The following is a 25,037-nucleotide window of genomic DNA, read 5'->3' as shown; positions in this document are numbered from 1 at the left end:
TGTGGGTAAAATCTTCTCAGGTATTGTTGAAAAGAAAGTGCGAGTATTAGTTGAGGACCAATTGGATGAAAATCAGTGTGGGTTTAGGCCTCTTAGAGGTTGTCAGGACCAGATCTTTAGCTTACGGCAAATAATGGAGAAGTGTTATGAGTGGAACAGGGAATTGTATCTATGCTTTATAGATCTAGAAAAGGCATATGACCGGGTTCCTAGGAGGAAGTTATTGTCTGTTCTACAAGATTATGGAATAGGAGGCAAACTTTTGCAAGCAGTTAAAGGTCTTTACATGGATAGTCAGGCAGCAGTTAGAGTTGACGGTAAATTGAGTTCATGGTTCAGAGTAGTTTCAGGGGTAAGACAAGGCTGCAACCTGTCTCCACTGTTGTTCATATTATTTATGGATCATATGTTGAAAACAATAGACTGGCTGGGTGAGATTAAGATATGTGAACACAAAATAAGCAGTCTCGCATATGCAGATGACTTAGTTGTGATGGCAGATTCGATTGAAAGTTTGCAAAGTAGTATTTCAGAGCTAGATTAGAAATGTAAGGACTATGGTATGAAGATTAGCATCTCCAAAACGAAAGTAATGTCAGTTGGAAAGAAATATAAACGGATTGAGTGCCAAATAGGAGGAACAAAGTTAGAACAGGTGGACAGTTTCAAGTACTTAGGATGCATATTCTCACAGGATGGCAACATAGTGGAAGAACTGGAAGCGAGGTGTAGCAAAGCTAATGCAGTGAGCGCTCAGCTACGATCTACTCTCTTCTGCAAGAAGGAAGTCAGTATCAAGACTAAGTTATCTGTGCACCGTTCAATCTTTCGACCAACTTTGTTGTGTGCGAGCGAAAGCTGGGTGGATTCAGGTTACCTTATCAACAAGGTTGAGGTTACGGATATGAAAGTAGCTAGGATGATTGCAGGTACTAGTAGATGGGAACAATGGCAGGAGGGTGTCCACAATGAGGAAATCAAAGAAAAACTGGGAATGAACTCTATAGATGTAGCAGTCAGGGCGAACAGGCTTAGATGGTGGGGTCATGTTACACGCATGGGAGAAGCAAGGTTACCCAAGAGACTCATGGATTCAGCAGTAGAGGGTAGGAGGAGTCGGGGCAGACCGAGGAGAAGGTACCTGGATTCGGTTAAGAATGATTTTGAAGTAATAGGTTTAACATCAGAAGAGGCACCAATGTTAGCACTGAATAGGGGAACATGGAGGAACTGTATAAGGGGGGCTATGCTCCAGACTGAACGCCGAAAGGCATAATCAGTCTTAAATGATGATGATGATGATCTTGGCATATTATAGCCTCGCTGAAAATCATAGGCAGCTATGAATAAATTAATTTCTTATTTTCATATTAATAAGAGAAAAATAATTTATTGCCCGTTAGGAGATAGGGTGCTATTAAAATCATATTCTGAAGTATACATGTACATCAACGTGAACACTAGTCCGAACATCGGTGACTACAATTCCTTAGGAATGTTCCATTTACCAGGCACGTATATAGCTGGAGTGCCATAGTGTAGGTATTCATCTCCTGCATAACTGTATTCAAAGTTAAGCCATCTATACATTCTGTTCAGAATGTACACTGGTACTTATACGGAAACCCAAACGACTGAAATAAATTTGCGAAAACTGCAACACAAGGAAATATGCATGCAACCAAGGTAAATTAAGTACATTACCACATACATATTAAGAGTGGAAGTGGGAAACTTTGCCAATAAAATAATGAGGCAAATTTGAAAATACACACTTCATTAAGAACTTTCTAAGTGTTATATCTGGAAACTATGTGGTTCTAAGCGTCAACAAGAAAGTTTTTACAAGTTAATTCATGCAAAGAAGAAAACAGCAGCTGCCATAGTTGGCTGCTGTTTTTCAGCTACTAATGTAAACAACAACAAATGTAGTATAAACAGAAACAACCGTCAGAAGATGAACCTGTCTGTTCGAAACCAGCAACGGTGTTCTTTGTGTAAATCTATAGCATTATTAGCAGTGGCTGGTTGCAGTTTCCTTTTCCGTAAGAATTAACTTGAACTTTGTACGCAATCACAGTCTCAAACACGTTTTTTTTTTTGGCGACACGAGTATAGAAGCACGGCTTGGCACAGAAACTATGTGCCATTTATTAACGCATGTTTGAATGATTTTCTTCATGGTGGATCAAGTCTTAGGACATGCGACAAAGTACGTAGAACGCAAGAGTACTTACCACATTTCCAGGGTCACCGAAATGAACGTGCTCTAGAAAAAAATCATGTGGGGGTGGGGAGGGGGGGGGGAGGGTAAAGTGTGATTCCAGCAAGTACATAGTAACGTACAGAATGAAAGGTTGCTTGGACATATTCCTGGGTTACTCCCTTCAACGCGATGTTATGCAGACCCACAAAACGTCAGCAGAGACTGTTTGAGAACCGCGAGGAAGAAGCAGCCGTCCAACTACATGGGGCAAAGGGCAACGTGTCAAGAGCTCGGACAGGCCAATGAAGTTGCGGCAATTTTTCTTGTTTTTAAGTAATCTTGCGCACTCCGTAACTTATATGACTGGGGGTTGTCCTCATCAAATGTAGAATGTGAGGTTGGCTAAAAGAGACGCCGTACCTCAGATACTCTGTGACGGTCTGCTTCTTATGTTCTCCGTGCTCTGTCCTGCAACCGTAATTTTACTTCTAAGGGAGCAGAATTCCTGCACTTCGCTAAAACATGTTCTCCAGTTTCGATGTTAAGTTCGTCTGTGATCTCAAAATGTTCAAATGTGTGTGAAATCTTATGGGACTTAACTGCTGAGGTCATCAGTCCCTAAGCTTACACACTACTTAACCTAAATTATCCTTAGGACAAACACACACACCCATGTCCGAGGGAGGACTCGAACCTCCGTCTGTGATCTCATTTCTGCGGATGCCCAATACTTTCGTCTTTATTTGACGTACTCTGAACATATATTCTGCACTCTGAACATTACTAATATAAACATAGTATCATCATAACAAATATTAATGTTATTTTTGACAGAGACAGTATTATGTTATCGCGTACCCAAACTAAGTGCAACAGTTAGCATTAACATTACGTTTCTGAACAGTTGCTCTTCCTGCATTTAATAGAGTGCCAAATATTTGCTTGGGCACCTCGAAACGCCAGCGTGTCGCCGAAACGTGCTGGGCAGTATTGCTTGAGCGTAAAAAAAAAATATGTTATGAAAAAAACGTTTAGCTGATATGGCGAAAATCTTAAACACAGTCATTTGCCTCAACTAGCTCGTGTTTTAACGCGGAAAACACGAAAATAGAAGTAAAGTCAAGTCATCTATTGTTAACATTAATCTCGTGTTTTCAAGCCGCATTAATCTGAAGAATGCTCTCTACGAAGCTTCGTAAACTTATTAATACACTTGATACACTTGTAGCATAAGACGTCATAATTGTATAAGGAGCAGCCAAACTGAAAAAGAGGTGGTTGATAAAAAATAGAAAACTGTTTACTGTTTCAAAAGTAATCGCCATAACTGTTAACATATTTATTCCACTGTCAGATAAGACGGTCAGTGCCTTCACGGAAAAATGTTTGCGGTTGCCTGCGGAACCAGACTGTACCCAGACGTGCCCCTCTTTGTCCGAAGCAAATCGACGGCCGCGAATATCTTTCTTCAGGGCTCCAAAAATATTGAAATCGCGTGGGGGAAGATCGGCACTGTACGGAATATGTGTAAGGGCTTCCCAGCGAATCCTCTGCAGCGTAGCCGAAACAACCTTGGCAACATGTGGGCGGGCGTTAATCCTGTAACAGAATGTTGCTGCCAATCAAACTGCTACTCACAGACTTCCTGGAACACAGCGCCACAAGTAACGCACAGCGGTTCGTGGGCACTTCACAATAACTGGAGCGCGCTATCGAGACCAAACACCCAGGTATCGTGACGGACATAATTTTGTTGCAGGATAATGCCCACTGATATGTTGAAAAGGTCGTTTGCATGATTCTGTTGCAAGATAATGCATTCTCATCTGTTGCCGAGGTTGTTTCCACTATGCTGCAAAAATTTCGTTGGGAAGCCGTTGTCCATCCTTCGTACAGTCCATAGTTTTTGAGGCCTGAAGAAAGGCAGTCGTGGTCGCCGATTTCCTTCGGACGAGGAGGAACTCGCCTGGGTTTAATTATGGTGCAATAGGCAACAGCAAACATTTTTCCATGTAGGATTTGACCGTCTTGTTTCACAGTGTTAACAGTTATTGTGATTACTTTTGAAGTAATAAACAATTTAGTTGCTACTTTTAGATCTGCCTCGTTTTCATTAGGCTACCCTTTATACTTATCTTTTTGCATTACTCTGTAATCATTTGTCTGTATTTGTAGCTCCATAAAATTTCCACAAATCGTAAATTGCTTTCAGCACAACGACGTTCGGTGTTGCGTTTTACTTTTTATTTCTTCACGATTAATGTGTATACAAATCTTCATTAAAACCCTTGTTTTGCTTCATGTTATTGCTTATCAGTTTCGGCTGAAATATCGTTAATACATAGTAGGTAAAATAAATAAAAAATCATCTCCCACAACAAGGTTGTAGTGTAGAGCTTGAAGTATGTGCGTAGTGTACTTCTAAAGGTGGAAAGTCACGGTGTAATGTTTTCGCTTGACCTCAATTGAGCAAGTCACCGCTGGCAAGCGCTTTCACCTCCACATTCCTGCTGCTGGAGTCTGCAATTTAACTGCATCTAGCAATTAGCCATAATTCATTCTGCACAATGGCAATGCTACTTTTGCTGTGTCACTTCGATACAAGTTAATCTTCCTAACGTAAGAACTTTCATAAGTACATTCCCTTTTCTTTTTCTTTTTCCTAGTAGAGGGTACATATTTTTTGATTGGTTAGTATTTTATCTCAAGATTGCTACACAGAATTGATCGTTTTTCGTTACCTAATAGCTATTGACTTGACGCCGTAGCAGGAATCATTGAGGCATCCAGATGTCAGGTTCAACGCAGATGCAGCATGACGGATCTGCTCGTGGAAAACACCGTCATTGCTACTAGTTTGTCAGCTAGGGGATGGGATAGTGTGTGGTGTACAGTTCCTGATCACCAGACTACGGGTTAACATGATGGGTTAAATCCCAAAGCCATCCTCAACGTCTCATGGCGACAGGTTACGTGTAACGGTAAATGGTAATTCGTCTGCTAGAGTGCTACATAGCATCAGCTCGATATCCTGTTCGTGATGAGTAAGTTATTTAGTGTCACTTGGTACTGGCACGAAATAACACTTCCAAAACGCTTCGCTGAGGATGGAGACAGAGGTCTTACATCAACATTTGATGATGTCCCGCTAACACCTCTGTAAATGTCACAACGGGCAGGTTCGAACAAATCATTGTATTATGTATGGTCTTTCAGAAATAGTGTAATATCAGGTACGTATTTCCCTCAAATAGACAATAAAAATAGTTCATTACATTTATTCAGAAATGCTTGTTTTAAGACTTAAAGCGTTCAAAACAGTGAAATTCACAGGAACATTTTTCTTCTCGCAGGTAGTTTCCGCGACATAAATATATTAATATGACAGTTAATTTCCAGCTGAAGCGCAATTCGAATGTTGTGATCTATAACCCACATGTGCTCAAAGTTTGTCAGGAATAGAACGCGCAGCTAGGTATCCAGATCGAAGGACATCTGAATGTCTCCTTCCAATACATCGCGATGGTTAGCAATGGAAGTGAATGTTGCTTTTACGACTGTATGGAGACTGTTGCGAGTGGAACAGTCATCATTTGGAACGTGCGCAGGCCTGAAACCAGCAGATTACCCTGCACTGGTTATCTTCTGCCAGCGGCCTTAGGAGCATTGTGGTACAAATCCGAACTTTCGTGTCTTAGTACTGTTCACAGATGAAGCACATTTCACACGAGATGGCATTACAATCTCCCATCGTCATCATGTATATGAAAACCCACAAGCAGCTGTTCCATTTCATCACCAAGTGCGGTTCTCCCTCAGCATGTGGGCCGGCACTGTTGGTGATCGGTCACTTGCGCTCCTTGTACTTATAAAAAGTCCTACGGGAGGCCATACACAAACTTCATGGAAAACGCAGTACTTAACGTTTTTGAATACACTCCACCGAACATTCTTCGACTAGCTCACTTCTTGTACGATGGCGATGCTGCACACTTCAGTCGTGCGGCTCGCCATTATTTGGATACACTGTTTTTTCTGATCCATGGATAGCTAGAGGTGGTCCAGTTGCTTGACCTCCACGCTCACCTAATTTGAACCCTATCGATTTCAGCTTTTGGGGGCATTTAAAATCGCTGGTGTATTGGTCTCTGTTCCGTAACGTGAAATCTCTTCGGAATCGAATTGTTGCAGTTTGTGAGTAAATTCGCAGTAGTCCTAGAATTTGGAACCGTGTTCGCAGACCATGACAAATCAATGTGAGACTCCAAGCTGGAAATGCACATTTAGAACATCTTCTGTATCGAAGAGAAAAACGGAATGGTGAGTGTCACTGTTTTGAAGGTCATAATGCGAAAACGAAGCATTTCTGGACCCATGTTGCAATGAACTTTTTCTATTGTCTACATAGGGGGAACACAAATTTGAAATTATCTCTTCTATTTTTGGAACGTCCTGTCTTGCATCTGTTTGTTGTCAGGCATACCTGAAATGTTTTATGTAATAAGAGAAAGTCATGCGACACCAGCTGACTCCTAGTTTGCCACAGTTTACTTGTACAATAGTCGTGTACATTCGGTCGCGCTGCTTGTCCTTCTTGTGCAGTGGCTGCTACAGATCCCGAAGCTTCTGCGAGAGATACGGTGAGTTTATTCGAGATGGAGCACCAGTTGGAACTGGACGAAGAAAGATATGCAAATCGTCTGTGGTATTTCCAAACTAGCCACCCCAGAATTCGCCTTAGAGGAACAGAAGCCATCTGAGTGGTCGGAAGAGTGTTTGAAATCCGGTTCTCTTCAGTAAATATCTAATGTCCTAGTCACTATGCCACCGTTAGAAGACAATATAAGTAGTTCGTGTGGTAAGAGAAGATTCTTAGGCATACATAATCCATTGTGGAGATTGCACCTATTTGTCGCATCTTTTATTAATAATTTTTACCGTTGAAATCTGAAAATGTCTGTTACTGCCTGCGCTATTATACTGGTAATAAAATTCATTGAAACAAAGTTTTTACAACCTGTTAGCAAAATTGTACACGCATCACAAATTTTTTCATATTCGTCTGAGAGTTTTGCAGTTTTTCTCCGATAATATCAGCATTATAGAAGTCGAAAGAAAATAGTTCAGCTGTAGCAGATCTTTCGGTAGACCATTTGCAGTGCCTCGTCGATATGCGAAAGCGGGAGGGGGGAATGTTTATTTCTACGTCGTCACTACATGAACACGACAGGAATGGTGTAAACGGATCTCATGCAGATGTCTCTTGAACTAACAGTGACTGCAGCTCAGGTGTGGTGCGATAGTGATCGTGTGGCTTCTTAAACGTCGTACTTGTTACACCAGAGGCGTAGTTGCAACACTTTTACCCTGTCTTCTGGAGGGCTCATGTCATTCTTATTACCCTACCATACATTTTAATTCTTCGTGGCAAACTGATAACTGATATTCTGTAGTGCCTGATTCCTCCATCATGAGTGGTATGACCTCCTGTAGACGACTGAGGAGAGATCTGAGCAGTTCCTGTGTGTTTTCGTTTTTCTCTTTCAATATCTTGTCGCTACAGGATCAGCAACCCAACCTTTTTTAATATTTCATGAAGCGTTTGCTAACAAATCTGTCCCAAGTGCAGTACATCAACTTGATTCTGGCTTACTAAGTAGACACATGTTGATCGTGATAGTCATTGCAATACTTTGTAAAGCATGTATTGCCATTTTGACGTTTGTTATTAAGATCAGGCACTTTCAACGCACCCACAGTAGTTCAGGCTTGAGAATGAAACCGATCGTTCGACACTGGTCGCCAAACATATCTACTGCAACTGTGTCAGATTTGTTAATTGCACTTCATGAAGTATACAACTGTGTCTTCCGTCGTGTACAAGGTAAACATTTTAGGAGGAATAGTAATTATCTTAGGAAGTGGTAGTCTAGACAACCTTGAATAATACATTTCTCATAACATTTGTCAAATTTTTAATGATTAGAATGCAATTGAAACAAATATACATAGAAATCCTTAAGCAAAGGCAAATGACTAAGCTCAAACTTGATTTTCGTAAATCCAATTTGTGACTTCAATGCAATTTAGAATTCTGTTGAGGACACCACACGTAGCACTTTGACGTCGTCTCTGCGTCCCTTTATGACGTTAGCACTATACATAATCTGAACAATCAATTCGTCTCTTTTATTTGGCTTTTCTACATATACTTCCCATTTCAACCATCCCCACAAAGAAAAATCAAAAAGTTTGAAATTCGGGGACCTTCATGGCCAAGAAACATTCCCATTTCTGCCCCTCCATTTTCCGGGAAATGTTAAGTCAAGATGTTGTGTCACCTGACAACCAGAACAAGCAGGGACCACGCCTTACTGGAAGAACATACCCATTCGTGTAGCCATAAGAGTATCCTCCAACAACGATTGAAGTTGGTTTTCAAGAAAGGCGCCATACCCATCTTATGGCGAAAGCAGTCTCATCAAACAAAGCTTGAACCTCGTTTTCAAGAAAGTCTCCAGAACTAGGCTCCATACGACGATGTGATAACACTACAGGCCCACTTAACTGATTGTCTATCACACTACACTACACATTTACAGAGAAGGTTTTTGAAAATGCGTCTCCACAAATGCATGTGCGTTTACATTGTGTGTTATTGATGAGATCATGAATGAAACTGGATTCATCACTAACAGTGTTAATGAGATTACTCAGCGATTTACAATTAGCCATCCAGAAAACTATAATCGTCTACCTTCATCTCCTTCTCGAAGGTTCTGAATACGCTGTTAATGCTAAGGACGGGCTGTACATACGTAATGGCCGCCGTCTATGTGGAACACCGATATGTCTAGAAATCCTGGATGTGGTTAATGAATAATTTCGTTCTACCAACTTAATAATATCTTCTACTTCATCCGAACTCTGTTCATTTGCACATTCAGATGGAATACGACTGCTGGGCATTGCACCAGTCTCATGCAGTTAGGTGAAAACGCAAGTAAACAATACTGGATCTGGTACTTTGTGGCTAGGAAATCGGTTATTGCATTCCCTATAAGCAGCAGCGACATTGCAATTACAAATCCCATACACAAATATCATATCTGCGTACTCAGCATTTGTAAATTTCGGCATGTTTAAACGAAACAGGAGAACTAGTCAACAAATCTCAGTCACAGTTGAAAATTCAGTTACAGAAACTCGAGCACAGCTTGAACTTCAAATCAAAAGTGACAATCGGTAGATAAACCCGTAGCAACTGGTGTATCAACACGAGAAATTAGAGCTTATGTTTGTAAACAGCTGTATCCCTGCAAGCAATAAAAATACACATTTGAATATTGTATTCCAATTAGTTTATACTGCCACCACCTAAACTAACTGCTGTTTCACCTGAAACATCCTGAATACGCTCGAATGGAGTAACTCTGACCTGGATTCTGATAAGATGGTCGGTTCTTACAGATGTTGATAAGCGTATTGGACACCCTGTAATGTGACAGTCATCGCTACTGTTGTAACAGTGATTTTGAGTGGAAACGTAAATATTCTTTTTCTTTTGTCAACAGTTTCCTATTGAAATTGTCCGCCTACTTCATCGTTTAGTGAGCCTTTGGAAAACAAGGACTGATACTGCTCCACTTGGAGAGGGAGTGTGCTCGGATGCTACTACCGTATGTCTCGGTAAAAATAAGGAATTATGATTTCCAATTGACATACGATGTTTTAAAAAAGTTATATGTGGAAACCACCAATAAGTGCTGAAATTATATTGTTTTTTATTCACTGGTTTTGATCATTTGATCATCTGACCATACTGTGTCACTACCGTTACAACTCAATTTATCTCTGTTGATTGAAGATTGGTACTTCGTTATGTCTAGTGTTTCACCTGTGACTCCGCAAAAAAAGGGATTAATGCACAACATGTGTATACTAAAGGTTATCTCGTACGCTTGCTGAGCGGTAACTCGAAAGTAATATAACACGTAGTACAGTAGCCTGAATCGTCTGGCTTGTTGTAATGACACTGATGAAATAAAACCATTATGACCACTGTTCACCATGTGGCCACATGTGTAAGTGTGTAAGTTAACCACAGACGTGTGGGGAATCATTCTAACGATGATACTGGCCGCAAATGGGGAAATTCTCTGATATAAACGGCGTTGGAAAAGAGCAGTTATGGTCTGGAGCGTCTGGGAATGAGCATCTAGGAAACGGCGAAGCTCGTCGGCTGTTCGTATGCTGTTGAAGGGAGCATCTGTGGGTATTCTTTGCAGAATGATGCAAGCACGAGTAGCCATTAAGATGTTGGACGTCCAAGCCTCATCACATAAAGTACGAGCCGGAGGGTTCCCAGCTCTGCAAAGCAGGGTAGGCGTCAATCTGTGGCATATATGATAACATACTACATTGCTGATGCAGACACAAGTGTTTCAAAACCCACTACTCAGGACACAATGTTGAAAAGAGGGTCCGCAGCGGACGACCCCTGCGTTTTTCCATGTTGAACAAACGACATCGTCAGTTACGATTATAGTGGACGCGGAACCATCGAGAGCTGATCGTGCATCGATGGAAACGTTTCACCGGATGAATCACATTCTTTGTTACTCTAGGTATATGGTTCTGTTCCGTATACGCCGTCACGTAAGTACACGCCTGCTCGAAACACTCACCGCGCCGAGGATTCAGCCCAGTGGGGGCGGTATTACGCTGTGGACCACATTCACCAGGGCTTCAATCGGACCTGCGAAGATGATCGAAGGCACCATGTGGACTACGAGAAGATCATTGTGGAGCACTTGCATTCCTTCATCCTTGATGTCTCTGACGGTGATGGCATCTTTCATTAGGATAATTGTAACTGCAGCACGGCCAGATTCGTGGGACTGTTTTGAGGAGCGTCATAGTGAACTCAAGCTGATGCCGTGGCCAACAAATGCGCCAGATCTGAACCCAATGGAACACGTCTGAAACACTACTGAGTGCTAGCTCAACGCCCACAACCACTATCCAATAATGTACGGAAATTATGCTACCTGCTCGTAGGTATCTGGTGATACAAACCTCCGAAAACGTACCAAGGACTTGTGGAATCAATGGCACGGGGATCTGCCGTTTTATTGCGTTCCAAAGGTGCAGTAACGCTCTATTAAGCAGGTGGTCTTAATGCTTTGGCTTATCAGTAAAGTTTGGGTCGGTTACAATTCTTATCTCATTAACTGAAACAGTGTTTGTAGCAGGTAACCACCAGATCGACACAATACTTCCGTACATCATTAGAAGCCGCTGCCATAACCAAAATAACTCCTCCAATCCCCTAACCTAATTTTAAAATTTGTCTTGCTGTTTTGTTCCTGCAAATGGTAACAGAAAATTTAGTGCTCCAGAAATATTTCATTCGCTTTGTATTGTTGTTCTGTTCATAATGCAGGAAATTGCAAACATCTGGAACGCAATGTCCAAAATACAGTTATCTGTTGATGTTATGTATTACATAATACTGAGTTAGCGTATTTTGCTACCTTTTATCTCTGCTAATGTTCATACAGAAATGATGAACATCTGCTTTCGACCCCCAATCTGTCTCTGTTCTTCGCCTTGACTGGTAACTACGAGAAGTTACTGCTACTGTATTTAGCTTACGGCAATAAATGAGATAGTTGAAATAATGTTCATAATTGAAATTAAACATTTGGCCATTAATGTGCATCTGTTATATTTATTTTCATTATTCAGAGTAATATTTCAGAAAGAATAGAATACTATAGTTCCTATCTGGTAGGTTTAGTGATTGAGGCAGTGTGTAACTTCGAGATAATTTTTATAGGTTAAATTCAATTTCTGCTCACAATAAAGTTAAATTGTTTTGTGCGCATACCATCAGATAGAAAAAGATAATATATTACCATTTATTCTCCTTGGCGGAAGCATTAAGCATTTAATCAGCTTGTACACGTATCTCTGTTGTCAGACCGTACCCTTTATACTACGCAGAAGTGTAGATAGTGCTCCAGAAAATTCACAATTAATATCCTGTTGGACGAAATACATTTGCACATTTGCTGTTCGTGCCTCTTAATGCTTGAAAACGAAGTATCATCTAAGACAGCATGCACGAACGTAAAAAATTATTTGGTTTTAGATTGAGAAGGAAGATGCCTTTGCACGTATTAATATCAGTTTATAGTCAGTGAGATCTTGCTTTGTTGAAACGTTATGTTTAGTATCATCAGTAGCATAGCAATTTTGCTCAAGAAGCGTCTGCATTATTTATGACAATTGATTGTACAAAGTATAATTCCGCACTTACGTCTTTGGATGACATAATATCTAATTTCCGATTGCATCTCTTCGCATGATTTTTATGACAGTGTGTAAATAGAACATAAGTGAATTAAAGGTGAATCAATTTTTCTATGAAGCCGTCAGTTTCAGGATCGCAGTAGAATTTTCAAATGATAAGGCAGAATTATGGGCATTTTTGCATTTTTTCGAAACAATTCATTTTTTATCTCCATGAATCTGTAATATCCGATGTAAGAGGTTCGTCTGGGTACAGAATCATAAGATATTCTCTTTTTACGTTTTAGTGAAACTTCGTGGCTTATTTAGCTTTTGGAAGCTGTTTCTTGTCCACTGTTGGCTTTGTGGGCCCATAGCTGTTTCAACAGCCAGTACTTAATCAGGGATCCTGTAGGGCTCTCGCAGCTACCGTAGCGTTCAAAGGGCACATGTTCCTGCTGTATACTCGTGTAGCCTCCAGTAGCAGTCCCCTACATCATGTTGTTGACTGTCTCCTATGCCCTGATAGATTGGTTGGAGACTTCGGGAGACAATACCTAAGGAACCCCTACAAGAGAAAGTGAGGGAAAATGATTAATGTTGTATGGGCTTTTGGACAGAATGAATAAGACGAGGAAGCCTAGGAAGATGCGCAAGACGATGGAGGGCGAGGGACCAAGAGGAAGTGCAGGGACAAGTGGCTAAAAGAAGTGGAAGAAATGTTAGGAAGACAAGACAATAATGGACCAGAGTAGTGACAAAAATGTGGTAAGCAGATCGGAGAAGAAGTGTCACAAGCGACCCACGCGCACGGTTACGATTTTACGTGTGGCGCTAGTTGCCTCTCCATGTGCTCTGCTTCACGCATTGTTCCTCATCAGTTACTTTGTTTTGGTCTCTGTAACGCAACGGAGTGACGCAAAAGGAAGTTCCTCAAAACGAAACACGTTAACAACTGGAAGCTCTAAAGAGCCACCACCAGACAAACTGATATCAAATCAAGAGGCTCACGAATGGAGTAGAAGGCAAAGGCATACTCGTAACTATGCATTTATTGAGTCGACCTGAAACTGTAAATCAGTCTTAGATAGCCTGAGTATATGATTTTAATGAAGTAGTAATGGCTGCCTTCACTATAAGTAGGAAACTAACAATAAAGAACAACAAGCAGCGATGTTAGGGCGCTCTCAACGTTACCTCGCGCAAGTTAAAGTTGCTCTGACCAACGTCCCTACTAGCTCTGATGCGGTTGAGACTTGGTGGTCAAGGAAGGCAGGATTCGGTTACGATTGTGGACGGGACCGTTATCAGTTATTATAGGTTGGCTTTTCTTTTAATCACACACAATTTATTTAAAATCAACAACACATTAATTAATGGCAATAATTTAAAAATTGTTTCACTACTGAAGGCCGTAATGGCAATAAATTAAGAATTCGTTAAATTTGCAGCAGCTCACAGTTACAGTTATTAAAATATAAAAGACAAGTCACCAAGGTCTTAAAGCTGGCTGCAAAAATACAATTGCTAAATTAAATTTTTGAGACAAGTAACGACACTCACGGCTGAAGGCCTTAATGGCAATACATTAAGAATTGTTTCATGGCTGAAGGCCTTAATGGCAATAATTAAGAATTGTTTAACTTGTTGCAAAATTATAAACTACAGTTATTAAAATACTGAAAACAAATCACCAAGGTCTTAAAGGTTAACTGCTAAAATACAATTGTCACATTATAATTTTAAAGCAAGTATCAACTGCAGTGTCGGCAGACTTGCCAACACTACGTACACTAATAGAAAGAGGCGGCCAAGATGCACACGCTAACTCACGCAGGGTGGCGTGAGGTCTGAAACAGGATACGTAATGAATGCTATAATGAAAAGTACGTAGCTGCTGGAATACTTAACTTTAATCCATCATTTGTATACAGCGTTCTTGATGATACAAGTGAGACTCTCTCTAGATAAATGCAATGTAATGCTAATGGCGCCTTGCTAGGTCGTAGCCATGGACTTAGCTGAAGGCTATTCTAACTATCTGCTCTGCAAATGAGGGAGTCGTCTTCCGTGTACTCACTAGCTACGTCCTCCGTACAACTGGGGCGAGTGCTAGTCCGTATCTCGAGACCTGCCTTGTGGTGGCGCTCGGTCTGCGATCACTGACAGTAGCGACACGCGGGTCCGACATGTACTAATGGACCGCGGCCGATTTAAAACTACCACCTAGCAAGTGTGGTGTCTGGCGGTGACACCACATCAACATTCACGGCTGAAGGTCTTTAACGCCAAGAATGGTAATTATTAAAAAAAATTAACAAACATACTGTCAAACAGCAAGGCAATAGCAAAAGTTAATTTAAAACACAGGCAACTGATCACCAAACAGGTGAGACAAAATGACAGTAAACATGGTAGCACAACCGTTTAAACTTGCTGTAACGCCAAGAATGGCAATTATATTAAAAAATTTTGAAACATACAATAAAACAGCAAATATAATAATAAGTTTAATTCAAAAAGACAAGCAACGCATCACCAAACAGGTGAGACAAATTATGGTAACTTGGTAATACAATAATAAAATAATAATACAATAATATAGGGCTAGTCACAGACGGTGCTCCAGGAATCGATCTCTCAGTAGGTCAGGCCAAAAACACTTTCGCGAGCGATGAGAAAGACAGCCAAGGGTTGCATTCACTTCACAAGATGATAATCTGCTGAAACTACATAACGTCCGATAATCAACGCAACAATGGAATACCAAGCCAAAGCTGGAAACAGCAGTCAGCACTAGGTCCTCAGAATTCTGTGTTTAGAGCATCCAAAAGGAGAAAGCAACAACCACTACTACCAGAGTAGAAGAAACACCAATCGACCTACAAATCAAGGAAACTGTCAAAACTACATGGCTTACCGGACAATAGTGGCAAAGCGAGGAAACGTACACTGCCGTTACATACGCTAACCTCCTGGCCAGGCCACTGGGGCGTTAGCGGCTACCAGGCAGGAGAAATACCGCTGGTTGAACTTAACAAATAGTAACACATAGAATGCAGCCATTAGTAACAAGAAGACGAGGAAAGCTAATTAGATCCGCCTTGCCCAAGCACTCCACTCGCTGCTCTTCGTCTCAGCGATACTGCGAGAAGCAACACGAACCCAAGTCACCGGAGAATTGCGAGATCTCACAATGGTGGAGGTTTCACTGCTAGGATCAAAATCCACTCAACTTAAAGCTTATTGGATCTGATTGACGACGAGGGCGTTCACCTTCGTGACCAGAGCCCTTCCATCCGGCAGCGCATGCATGCCGCCAGTGATCCCGGAGTGTTCACGCCCTGCCCCCTTGGCTCCTCTGGTGACCCCAACCCAATTGCTAACTCACGCGACCCGGAAGAACAATGACGTCACCCCAAAGATAGGGCCACACTACATATCGATAACGCCGCTGCTGCCACTAGCAGACAGACAACGTTTGCGAAACAAAGTCTTGTCAGTCAACACAAGAAGAATACAAACAACCGCAACCATGTCAACTAAACGATACAGTCAAGCCTCCAACAGAGGATGGAAACCTACAACAGTACCAACACGAGCTGCAGCATGGCTCAGCGGTCATTCAAACTTCGGTAGTGGTGGACGCTGATCGCTGAGGGTTCGAGCTCTCTGATAATTCAATGGTTGGGCAGGGCTGAGGTCGCGTTGCACTATGAGCTTACCTGAGCGGTGTGTACATGAGGATTCTTTGTAAGCCAATTGCAGCATGGCCGTTACCGGACACCCTGTGGGGTGTAAAGACTTCACACTTCTCTCATTACAGTGCAGCTGAGAGAAAGGTCGCGGGACCGAACCCAGAAAGATCACAAAATATGTCAGCCTGTTTTTAACCTAGGCTTCTCAGTCATGAGCAATTCGCCAGAAACGGTACATGGTTCACATTCCACGTTTAACTATATGACCATATTTCCTATTAGGAAGTTATGGAAACGCAGGTGACCAAGTGTGGTCCGCCTGAGAGACTTTTATCAGGCCATTACGCCAACAGCGGAATTAATAAATTATATGAACACTCACAACTTGTTGCCTTGACTCTAGTGGACCACTTGCGCGTTTTCTGTCTCATCCCCAACGCACCACCTCGTCACAGGCTCACGCTTCGTATTAATTACGCCAGTTAACTGACCTAATTGACGCTTCCGCAAGCAAAATCGATGGTTGTGGATGCTGATGAAGACGCTTAGTGGCCACTATATTCTATTTAGGCAAGAAACGAGATACACTGCCTAACTTTAAAAAAAGTGAAGCACACACACGCGAAGGACGAAACTTAATCAATCTTTACCGATTGCGAGTGCATGCGACATTATTTCAGTGATTACCAAATCGAGTCAGATTTAGCGGCATGAATCCATTTATCAGTTTGAGGTTGAACCCCTGTGGCCTGAACGAATGCAGTTATTCGGTTGGCCATAAAACGCTTTATTGCTTTCTGAGGCAAGCTGGCCACAAGTTTTGAGATTCGGCATTGACATACTGGGTACAGGTACTGCGATGACGTCTGGGCTGGTCATGTCTATCTGAGACAGATCTGGGGATCCTATTGGCTGCAAGAGTACGTCAGCATCAGGCAGACAGTTCGTAAAGACACTTGTACACGATCATTATCCTGTTGAAAAAAGACACCAAGATGCTGTTGCATGAGAGGTAGCACATGAGGACACAGGACGTCTGTGTCGCATCAGTGCGGTGTCAGAGTTCAGTCAATCACTACCAGCTGTGGCCTGAAGTCATACCTGATGGCTCCCCACACCATGATGCCAGGAGTTACAACACTGTGCCTCTTCAAGACAGTGCAAGACGGGGAACTCCCCTCAGGTCGCCGCATACTCGCCGACGATGGTCATTTCCGGTAGCGCACAACCGCAGTTCACCGCGACGGCATTCATCAGCAGTCCGTGCTTCCCAGTCACGACATCAGCCCAAACGCGGGCGTTTGTGTTGTGGTGTTAACGGCAGCCTGCGCGTTGTGGTGCCTGACCGGGACATTGACGATGACTAGGCGTTCCCTTGGAGTCCCACATCGCGCCACTCTCACATCCGAATGTCCCACAAATACAGATATTAGACGATTTGACCAGCCACCCAAATGGAAACCCACAATGAGAACCCTTTCCAACTGTGCTAGTTGCTGATGAAGCGTCTTATACGTGTACGCACAGTCTCTGCGTGCGTCTGACGCTGTTGACGCACCTTAATGCATCTATTAAGCCTGGTAGCAATACTAAACACGAATAACACTGGTGTACTCTTATTACACGGAAGCGACAAAGAAACTGGTATAGGCATGCGTATTCAAATGGTTCAAATGGCTCTAAGCACTATGGGACTTAACATCTAAGTCATCAGTCCCCCTAGACTTAGAACTACTTAAACCCAACTAACCAAAGGACATCACACACATCCATGCCCGAGGCAGGGTTCGAACCTGCGACCGTAGCAGCAGCGCGGTTCCGGACTAAAGCGCCTAGAACCGCTCGGACACAGCGGCCGGCCATGCATATTCAAATACAGAGGTATGTAAATATGCAGAATACGGCGCTGCAGTCGGCAACGCCTATGTAAGACAACAAGTATCTGGCGTTGTTGTTAGATCGAATACTGCTGCTACAGTGGCAGGTTATCAAGATTTAAGTGAGTTTGAACGTGGTGCTGTGGTGGGCGCACGAGTGATGGGACACAGCATTTCCGAGGTAGCGATGAAGTGGGGATTTTCCCGTACGACCATTTCACGAATGTACCGTGAATATCAGGAATCCGGTAAAACATCACATCTTCGACATCGCTGTGGCCGGAAAAACATCCTGCAAGAACGGGACTAACGACGACTGATGTGAATCGTCTGACGTGACAGAAGCGCAATAATTCCGCGAATTGCTGCAGATTTCAGTGCTGGGCCGTAAACAAGTGTCAGCGTGCGAACCGTTCAACAAAGCATCATCGATATGGGCTCTCAGAGCCGAAGGCCCTCTCGTGTACCCTTGATGACTGCACGACACAAAGCTTTACGATCGCCTGGGCGGTCAACACCAACATTGGACTGTTGATGACTGGAAACATGTTGCCTGATCGGACAAGTCTCGTTTCAAATTGTATCGAGTGGATGGACGTGTACTGGTATGGACGCAAACTCATGAATCCATTGACCCTGCAAATCATCAAGGGACTGTTCAAACTGGCGGATGTTCTGTAACGGTGTAGGGCGTGTGCAGTTGGAGTGATATGGGACAGGCGACACGTCTAGATACGACTCTGACAAGTGACACATACGTGAGCATCCCGTCTAGGCACCTGCATCCATTCATGTCCATTGTGCATTTCGACTGACTTGGACAACTCCAGCAGGACAATGCGACACCCCACACGTTCAGAATTGCTACAGGGCGGCTCCAGGAACACTCTTCTGAGTTTAAGCACTTCCGCTGGCCCCAAAATCCACAGGCATGAACTTTATTGAGCATATTTGGAATGCCTTGCGACGTGCTGTTCAGAGGAGATCTCGTACAACTACAGATTTGCAGACAGTCCTGTAGGATTAATGGTGTCAGTTCTCTCTAGCACTTCATCAGACATTAGTGGAGTCCATGCCACGTTGTGGTGAGGCACTTGTGCGTGCTCGCAGGGGCCCTACATGTTATTAGCAGGTGTACAAGGTTCTTTGGCTCCCCAATGTATGTTACTGTACAGCGCCTGTGTTAACAATTTACGCTACACAATGTTTCTTCAGACACGTGTAGATGCTGCGTGGCGATCCATAGTTGATTGTTACATATCACTAAATCTGATATCCAGACTGCGAATGTAAATGTGGTTCACCTGTACTATTTAACGGTGAGAGGAGCAGTGCGGTTTCAGACCGGGAAGATCAACAACGGACCTCATATTTGCGGTAAGGCAACTGCAGGAAAGGCACTATGAGTACGGGAAGGACTTAATCATGGCCTTTTTAGATATTGAGAAGGCGTATGACAGTATCTGTAGGGACAAGCTCTGGGATGTGCTGAACGCAAAAGGGATAGATGAAGAGATAACACGTAAAGTCAGAAAAATGTATGAGGGAAGTGAGAGTTGTGTGAAAGTGGGGAGGGAACGTACTGCAGCGTTCAAGCTGGAAAATGGGCTGCGACAGGGAAGTGCACTTTCGCCTTTATTGTTTATTATTGTTACGGATGAAATCCTACAGCAAGTATCAGATGCAATTGGAGATCATAAAATGAAAGCAGTGCTTTTTGCCGATGACCTGATGTTATGGGGAAATTGCGAGAAGGAGGTGCAAGAGCAGTTAGATGCATGGGAGGCAACGGCACCACAATATGGAATGCATTTCTCTGCAATGAAAAGTGAAATAATTGTCACAACAAGGAAGAAGAATAGGCCAAATGTGGATATAACTTGTGGAGGGGAAAAACTACAAGTGGTAGAGAACTTCAAGTACCTGGGAAGCGTGATTGAAAGCAAGGGGGGAAACGCAATGGAAATAAATGAAAGGTGCAGAAAAGCAGGGCAGTTCTATAAATGCATCAGGGGGCTTATTTGGAGCAAGGAGGTGCCACAGAAATCCAAGGGAATTATATACCGAACCTACTTTGTCCCCATATTGGCATACGGAAGTGAGACATGGGTAATGCACAAAAGCGACAAAAGTAGAATACAGGCTAGTGAAATGAAGTTCCAGAGGAGCAGGTTGGGTGTAACAAGACGAGACAGATTGCGAAATGAGTATGTGAGGGAAAGACTAAAGGAGGAACCAGTACAGGACAGGATAGAAAAATCAAGACTGCAGTGGTATGGACACATGAAGAGAATGGATGAGGGAAGAATTCCAAAGAGGATGTTTGATCTGCAACTGGAGGGGAAGAGGCCCAGAGGAAGACCAAGAGATAGATGGGTGAAGGGAGTGAAGGAATGTGTGATGAGAAGAGGAGAGAACTGGACGAAGGTGGAAGAGGGGGAATGGTGGAAAGACAGAACACGATGGAGAGGCTTGTGTTCCCGACAGACCCAGCCAGTGGCTGGAAACTGTCCATGATGATGATGATGATGATGAAAATTTGTGCCGGTCCGGTACTAGAATCTGAATTTCCCGCCTGCCTCGAGCAGTCGCCTGAACCTCTTTGGCTGTCCATGCACGTTCCCTAGTCCACCCAAACTGCCGTACGTTCCACTGTCTACAAGTTACATCGTCGTCCACTGAATTCGCAACCTAATGTTCGCAACATTGCTCGGAATCCCGCTGTTATGGGGAAACCTTGGCAGGCCCAATAAGGATTTTAGGGTAAGAACTGAACCCGAGGGTTTGGATCGTTATTCACCATTTATTGCACACAAAATGATTTATTCACAAAAGATTTCAGAATTAAAATAAGGACTGAACTTTACATTAAGATACAAAGGTTCCTTAAACTCAAACAATGTTTGCGATTTTAAAACGGCTATTGAACAATATAAAGCTTTCAAATATAAGAAAACAATAATTTAATTTAAATGAACTTCGAAATTTATTGAATGGCTTTAACCAACAACCTCTTAGAGGACAAGGGATCAGTAAGTAATATTTCAGATGGTTCAAATGGCTCTGAGCACTATGCGACTTAACTTCTGAGGTCATCAGTCCCCTAGAACTTACAACTAATTAAACCCAACTAACCTAAGGACATCACACACATCCATGCCCGAGGCAGGATTCGAACCTGCGACCGTAGCGGGCGCTCGGCTCCAGACTGTAGCGCCTAGAACCGCACGGCCACTTCGGCCGGCAGTAATATTTCATTTCACATGAACAAATTAAGAACTATTTTAGCAAATAACAAACGGTCGAACAACAACGACAGTACCCCAAATGTTTTTCCTTACAAATAACAAGAGTCAACGGGCGCAACCATGCTAATAATTCGCCTGTTGAAGGAACAAGGTTATGACAATAAAGGGCAAGAACTGTACCCAGGAAAACAGTAAGCGACAATCACTATTAGCGGGGATAAGAGAGCCTCATACTCTTAGCGAATACCACGGGCGAAATTGTTCATATCCGCCAATATTTTTAGGAAAGCATTAACATAAGAACCTTTTTTTTCTTTTAGAAGTATAACAAATATAGGGTCTACAAGTCTCAAAATACAACCCGAAGGTATGGTAGTATACAAAATTAGAATCATTTTTAAAATAAAATTTAATGACCACTTAGAAAGCACAAACTATTAAAACAAACACTCCAAAATAGTGTCAGAGACTGAGAGGTAGCACAAATCAAACTCAACTTATCTTGTATATGAATTTCATACACGGAGCGGGCTCCGATTACACCGTCGCACACAAAGGTAGATGCAGTTAATGCCTCGGTAACCCGACCGTTCGACAGCCGCCGGCAGGTCAAATAGTGTACTGCTACACTAAAGGCGTGCGAAACAAAAGAGTCACAAGCCCCAAACAATCTAGAACGCTCACGCCCGCATACAGCATTACGAGGCCCACAAGCAATCAAGTTTAACGTAGACACCTGCAGCACAGAGCAAGTATTAGTAAATATTAAATTACGGACAACCCGACAGTGTGCACACAAAGTCAGATTCATACAACTAAGCCCAAAGCACCCCAGTGAATTCTTAAGCGCGGTGACACAATTTCAACTGCGTGCACAAAATATAAATTACAAACACGTGCGAGATTACAGTCAAATCAAGTGAATAACCCAAGGAAATTTAAATCTTATAACGCTTGGGTCAAAACTAAATTTAAATTTACCGTAACTAGTTCACAATATATCAAAGTAGAAAATCTGCCTTACATTCACTGCTTATCCAGTGCAGAGGCAACATCCAAAACTCCCCAGAAATTATCTGGCGCAGTAGCAAGGCTGTCGAATACCGACCTCTACTCAGCAATACACAGTGCTGTTTGGAACAGACTAAATTCCAGTACTGAGAAAGGGTAAAACAAAAAAATACCCACAATTATCACTTAGTTTCAAGGTAACAATTTCAGTGAAACAACTCAAACCCAGGCGCAGATAACATGAATTACTACTGAAAGGTCTCTGTTGGATTCCTTTCATGTTAATTTCTTAAATCTGTTGTCATTTACGGCATAAATTCCTCTTCTAAATTTACTGTGGTGTTTCTGACTATCTGGGAGGAGACTAAGCAGTGAAACGTGTTACTTTTACACATAAACAAGAATGATCTGTCACACTACTACAGTTTAAAACACAGTTTATATGTAATTCATGTCACACAGTCTCATACGGAACCTACATCCGCTTTCTTTTATATACTGTATATGATAATATACTGTCATCCCCCTTCCCTTCTGTGTGAGAGGATGAATGAGCAAATGTATTTCTAGTTGCATGCTTGATGGTAGCAGACAAGCCTGTCTGCTAGAGGACAGTAGGACCAACGTCGGAAACGGTAGCTACGCTTTCTAAAAGCAGAGAGGTTTCTATTCTTAGTATGGTCCTGTCCGTCCCTTGTCATGATGGTATAGGTAGCTGCCTCTCTGGTCACTTCCGTTTGTATCTGTGAGGCACCCTCAGGAAGGGACCACGGCAGTCTGTCAGTGGCGAGCGTCTGAAGTGGTAAGATCTCCGGCTAAGCGCGTCTCTGCTAAGTCCGTAGGACAATGGATTTCTTAAGTTCAGCCTAACTGAAAATTTAATCACCTTTATTTCAGGCTTAGCTCTGAAATATCTAATGTTATCTTAAATTGCAACGCAGTGTATTTCGAGTGTGAAGTTCAGAATATCTTCCAGTAGTTGCTTTGTCACTACTTTGTGAGTAAAGTGGAACCACGTGTTGATCAGTAACTCTAACTAAGATCATCAATCTTAAATGCGAATGTGCGTGAGATTTTAACATCTCGTCTTGAAAATATTTTTCAATATAGCAACTTTTCTTCATGTTCAACCCACGTGGGGTGTACTTTGTGAGACCAGTACCACGTGCTTATACAATTGTTTGACCCATCAGTTTAATAATAAGACGATAGTAACCAGTTCGAGGCTTTTCTTTAGTAAATTGCGTTTCGATGTAATTTATTTTAATTATCAAAATTATTGTGGAGTTACACTCTTTGTGTAAACCAAGTTGACCACGTGAAGCATGTGGTGTAAGCATCAAAGTAGCCCTCAGCTATTCTTTTCGGGAAGATTTCACAGAGAGTTAGTATGAATTTAGTATACCAGTGTGTGGTAATTTCATGACGGACAGGACTGCGCTACGAACGTAACTTCTTTCAGTGAAAATTGAATCGGTTGGTTGTGGTTAATTTCCTCTTGCACATGTTTCAACGCTCTTCGTGTGTTATTTTATGAATGCAGAGTTGTATGCAGTCTCCTAATCTTGGCTCCATATTTGATGTGTTCCGTAAGATTACAAACTCACATTTTCACAATCCTAAATACGGCACCAGTTTAGTTATGAATCAAGTTTAATATGCTGAAATTTCAATGATCAATGTTAAAATAAATTTCCAAATATAAACTGATTTATTTCTTTTTATTTAAATTCTCTTTATATATATATATATATATATATATATATATATATATATATATATATATATATATATATATATATATATCACCGGTTGTCGTATGACTATTAAAAGATTATAATTAATGTTAGTCTGGTTGGGAATTTGGTAAGCTAGACTGTATACCTGGTGAAACAGTTGCGCAGTAATGCAAGGTTAACTTCCTCAGATAGCTCACAGCTTTTAACCCACTTTTATGGTATTGAATAGCAGCACCGCTTGAAGAATAAAATTAAAGCAACAACATTACACTAGTCAGTACCACTCTGAACTTAAAGGATCGAAAGACCGACACAAGTAATAAATCATGAATATGAATTCAGAGTTCAGAAGCAAACAGCAAACTTCACTTGAAACAACGTCAGGGTAAACACACATGCAGACATAGAGGCCAAGAAACATGTCCAAATGAAACTCCGTAAGCACAGGAAAAGCACCTTCAAACATTTCCAAGGGTGCCTCCGACAGCGTAAGTTCTCCAGAGGGGAGAAAAAAATGGCTCTGAGCACTATGGGACTTAATTTCTGAGGTCATCAGTTGCCTAGAACTTAGAACTACTTAACCCTAACTAACCTAAGGACATCACACACATCCATGCCCGAGGCAGGATTCGAACCTGCGACAGTAGCGGTCGCGCGGTTCCAGACTGCAGTGCCTAGAACCGCTCGGCCACTTAGTCCGGCCAGAGGGGAGATAAATGAACCAGGCCCACATAGCAACAGCCGTCTACGGCCCCCTATAACACAACGCAAGTACTGTCAACGCAGGCCAAATCGACGACCACTTGCTAGCCCCGTACTGCTCTCACTGGAGAGACAGTGAACCCTTTTTCTCCCCGCAGAGTGTCACCTCACGCTCGAGTCGCAACCGACGACCAAAGACCAAAACAAAGAGCAAGGGTCGATATCGAGAGAGCAGCCACGGCTCACCGGCAACAGAGAGG

Source organism: Schistocerca americana, chromosome 3 (genome assembly GCF_021461395.2).
Source record: "Schistocerca americana isolate TAMUIC-IGC-003095 chromosome 3, iqSchAmer2.1, whole genome shotgun sequence".
Lineage (NCBI taxonomy): Eukaryota > Metazoa > Arthropoda > Insecta > Orthoptera > Acrididae > Schistocerca > Schistocerca americana.
Note: the sequence above shows the minus strand (reverse complement) of the source record.